Below are 4,734 nucleotides of genomic sequence, written 5' to 3' on the forward strand. Positions count from 1 at the left end.
ATATAACGTTAGATAAATTTCCCAGGTAAACGGATCGAATCGGGGCAAATAGCCTACATTAAAGAGAATTAGGCTACCGAACATGAATAAAATATGCAAGCAGACAGTGTCAAAACGGCAATCAAGAAATTACTGATACCCTCGAAACAACACGTGCATGATTTTCAATGTCAGCAGTCAGAATAATCCAGTTTAAATGCAAAAAGTGTCCAATATAAGTGATAGGAAAAAGCAGCGTAATTAGCAGGTATTTCACACTCGTTCATGCACACACCATGACAGTCAAAACTGTGTCATTCATTGATACATACGGAATTATAATCCGACAATTAAAAAAAAATAACAACAACAATAATGCGCTTACCTTCGTGTCGCTCTATAATTTTACACAGAACTCGAGGAAGCCTCTTGTTAAGTTCATATTGTAGAACATAATACAGAACTTTGCACAGTCAAAACTAATCAAGTCTAGCAGTTTTCAAGGATTTATCAATCTGGACCGTTTAAAAGATAAAAGACATGATTGTATAAACCGACATATTTAGTTTCGGTTTTGATTAATTAATTCAAATGTGCTCTGAGTTGCGGTGATAGAGCCTTTTGAGACTTGAGTCACTCTCCCACTCTTTAACTTATATTTAGGCATTGTGATTACTTATAATACGTTACCTTGATACGTTATAACTTATCACGCTGCAAACTTGCCACTCATGAATCGACGTCTGTCTGAGCCCTCGTGATAAGTGCGGCTGTCGACGTTTATATCAGCACCAGCACAATCAAATTCAAAACCACCCAATCTGGCAACACTGCTGCTGCGCTGAGTCTGACTGACTGAGCGCCTCTCTGACGTCACTTCCGCTCATAAAACACCATAAAACACGACGCTCATAAATCCATCATCACAATAATACACACTCAGCGGTAAGTGGAAGAGTTTAGGAACAGCAGAAACTCAGTCACAGAGCGGGTCACTGCTGAGGCGCATGGTACGTAAAAGTCACCAGCGCTCTGCTGATTCCAGAGCTGAAGAGATCCAAATGTCATTAGTATCAGCACAAACCCTGTTCTGCTGGAGCTTCATGAATGGGTTTTCATGGCCGAGCAGCTGCATGCGAGTACAAAGCCAAGCGTGGGATGGAGTGAGTAAAGCAGCAGATACTGTACTCTGGAGCAGTGGAAACCTGATCTGTGCAGTGACCAATCACACAGTCTGAAGAGGAGTCTGGGTTTGGCAGATGCCAGGAGAACATTTCCTGTAGGACTGCATTGTGCCGGCTGAAGAGTTTGGTGCAGTCGGCATAATGGTACGGGGTTGGGCTCGACCCCTTACTTCCACAACTTATTTCCACAAAGCAAGCTCCATAAAGACATGGTTGGATGAGTTTGGTGTGGAAGACCCTCAACCCCATCCAGCTCCTTTGGGATGAACTGGAACGGAGATTGCCTTCTCGTCCAACATCAGTGCCTGAATTCACAAATGCTCTACTGGATAAATGCGCAAAACTTCCCACAGAAACACTCCAAAATTTTGTGGAAAACCTTCCACAAGCTGTTATTGCTGTATAGGGTTACCAACTCCATATTAATGTCAATGTGTTTAGAATGCAAAGGCATAAAACATTTTACATTCATATTTATTCATTTAGCAGAAGCTTTTATCCAAAGCGCCTTACAGTTGAGGAATACAACAAGTGATTCATCATAGGATGGCAATAAACGTGCAGTGCCAGTTATACAAGGTTTCAGTCATCATTCAAAATAGTAAAAGCTACGGAAGGGAATAAGGGATAATGAGAGCACAGAAATAGTAAAAGCAAAGATATGAGTTCTCAGTTGTTTCTTGAAGATTGTGAGGGATTCGGCTGTCCGGATGGAGTTTGGTACAGTAGGTCATTCCACCATCAGGGTGCGGTGAAGGAAAAGGTCTTGGAGAGTGATTTTATGCTTCTCTGCGACGGGACCACGAGCCGCCGCTACTTTACTGACCACAGGCTTCTGGAGGGGATGCAGACGAGTAAGAGAGAGCGGAGGTAGGAGGGAGCGGAGCCCGTGGCTGTTCTGTAGGCAAGCACCAATGACTTGAACTTGACGCGAGCCGCAACTGGAAGCCGGTGCAGAGAGATGAGAAGCGGTGTGACATGGGCTCTCTTGGGCTCATTTGCTGCTTTCTGAATCATTTGCAGAGGTCTGATTGCACATGATGGAAGTCCAGCCAGAAGAGCACTGCAATAGTCCAGCCTCAAAATGACGAGCCTGAACAAGAAGCTGTGCTGCATGCTCTGTTAGGAAGGGTCTGATCTTCCTGATGTTGTGTAGTGTGAACCTGCATGATAGTGCTGTTTTTGCAATATGAGTTTTAAAAGTCAGCTGATCATCAAGGATCACCACAAGATCAGAGGCGAACCAAGATGAAGTGGGGGCCCCAGGCAAAATTAATAGATGAGGCCCTTCTAAAAGATTATTTTGTTAATATATCCTTGTTACCTAGATATATACACTGAACAAAATTATAAACGCAACACTTTTGTTTTTGCCCCCATTTTTCATGAGCTGACCTCAAAGATCTAAGACTTTTTCTATGTACACAAAAGGCCTATTTCTCTCAAATATTGTTTACAAATCTGTCTAAATCTGTGTTAGTGAGCACTTCTCCTTTGCCGAGATAATCCATCCACCTCACAGGTGTGGCATATCAAGATGCTGATTAGACAGCATGATTATTGCACAGGTGTGCCTTAGGCTGGCTATGAAAAATGGGGGCAAAAACAAAAGTGTTGTTTTTTTTTTGTTCAGTGTATTTATACAACATACAAAAAGTACTTAAAACACATATAATACAACATAAATTGTTTATTTTTAAAACAAAGTGCTTATTCTTTAACAAAATATCAGTCTTCATCTTTATGACAGAAGATACAATACAATCTTGAAGATACAGTACAATCTTCATATTTACAGTAACGGATTGTCACCTTAAAAATGGTGCTTACGAGACTTAGCTACAGCAATGCTGTCACTATGTCCTCCATATCCAAAGACCTTCGTATGTTCCGTTCAATTGAAATTAGTGCCAGTGCTGACAGCCTCTCTTGGTTCATTGCTGACCTGAGGTATGATTTTATCAGCTTTACTAGTTGTATTACTTGACAACTAATTATGTTAACTCAACTAATTTAATATAGAAGCTAAATAAATAATGTCAACTAAGTAAATGTAATGAGATTTATTTATATTGATTAGTAGGCTCCACACTGGCAGCAAGACACAGTACCCAGGGATGCAAACTAATAAAAATAAAACCTCAAAATAAAACCCTAAATTTTTGAAACACTTATAATAATTTAAAGCCTTTATTATTTTTTTCTTTTATTTTTTAACTCTGCCAAAATTCACTTTAAATGTTCACTTTCATTCATGGAGAAGACGGGGGGAAATTGTTTCCTGGTGGAAAACAAAGACTTAAGATGAAAATTACATTAAATTACTCACGTCTTGCTTTTGGCTTTATTATAAAATGACTATGAGGTACAGCCTAATAAAAATAAAACCTCAAAATAAAACCCTAAATTTTTGAAACACTTATAATAATTTAAAGCCTTTATTATTTTTTTCTTTTATTTTTTAACTCTGCCAAAATTCACTTTAAATGTTCACTTTCATTCATGGAGAAGACGGGGGGAAATTGTTTCCTGGTGGAAAACAAAGACTTAAGATGAAAATTACATTAAATTACTCACGTCTTGCTTTTGGCTTTATTATAAAATGACTATGAGGTACAGCAAGTGCAGGAAGTCACAAAGTCTCATGTCATTTAAAAATTAATAAATAAATAAGCCCTCTCCAGGCAATTGCCTGCCTTGCCTGCCCTATTGCTACGCCTCTGCCCAAGATTCCTGGCCGAACTCGATGGGATTATCGCTGATGAGCCCAGCTGGATGGTAAACTGGTGCTGGACTGATGGGGAGGCTAAAAAGATGAGAAACTCAGTCCTTGCTAGGTTGAACTGCAGGTGATGCTCTTTCATCCATGTTGAGATTTCTGTCAGGCAGTCTGAGATCTGAGCAGCTACCGTTGGATCGTCTGGTTGAAATGAGAGGTAGAGCTGCGTGTCATCAGCATAGCAGTGGTAGAAAAAAACATGTGCCTGTATGATGGGTCCCAGTGATGTAGTGTATATAGAGAAGAGGAGAGGACCAAGAACTGATCCCTGAGAAACCCCAGTGACCAGTTTTGATGTGCTCTGGATACATCTCCTCCCCAAGCCACCTTGAAGGACCTACCTGTGAGGTAAGACTCAAACCAGAGAAGTGCAGTTCCGGTGATGCCCAGCGATGAGAAGGTGGACAGAAGGATTTGATGATTAACAGATAGATCTAGCAGAATGAGAACTGAAGATTTGGACTCCGCTCTCGCACTCCATAGCGCAAGTGCAGGAAGTCACAAAGTCTCATGTCATTTAAAAATTAATAAATAAATAAGCCCTGACACCAACAGCCTAGTATGGTAAATTATTTAAATACTTAACTAGTTAACTACAAATTAAGTTAATTATTAATGGTATAATAATTAAATAAAGCATTAAATATTTAGGCTTTTTTTAAAAATTTAATTTAAAAATTACATTTTTCAAACACTGCCTGAAAAAGGACACATCAAAAGGAGTGATTTAAGTTATCTTTACCTGTAGAAGCTGCTAAAGGCAACACAGACTTGTTGCTGCTGTAGTTTTGT

Source organism: Sinocyclocheilus rhinocerous, unplaced genomic scaffold (genome assembly GCF_001515625.1).
Source record: "Sinocyclocheilus rhinocerous isolate Xijiao unplaced genomic scaffold, SAMN03320098_v1.1 scaffold3700, whole genome shotgun sequence".
Classification (NCBI taxonomy): domain Eukaryota; kingdom Metazoa; phylum Chordata; class Actinopteri; order Cypriniformes; family Cyprinidae; genus Sinocyclocheilus; species Sinocyclocheilus rhinocerous.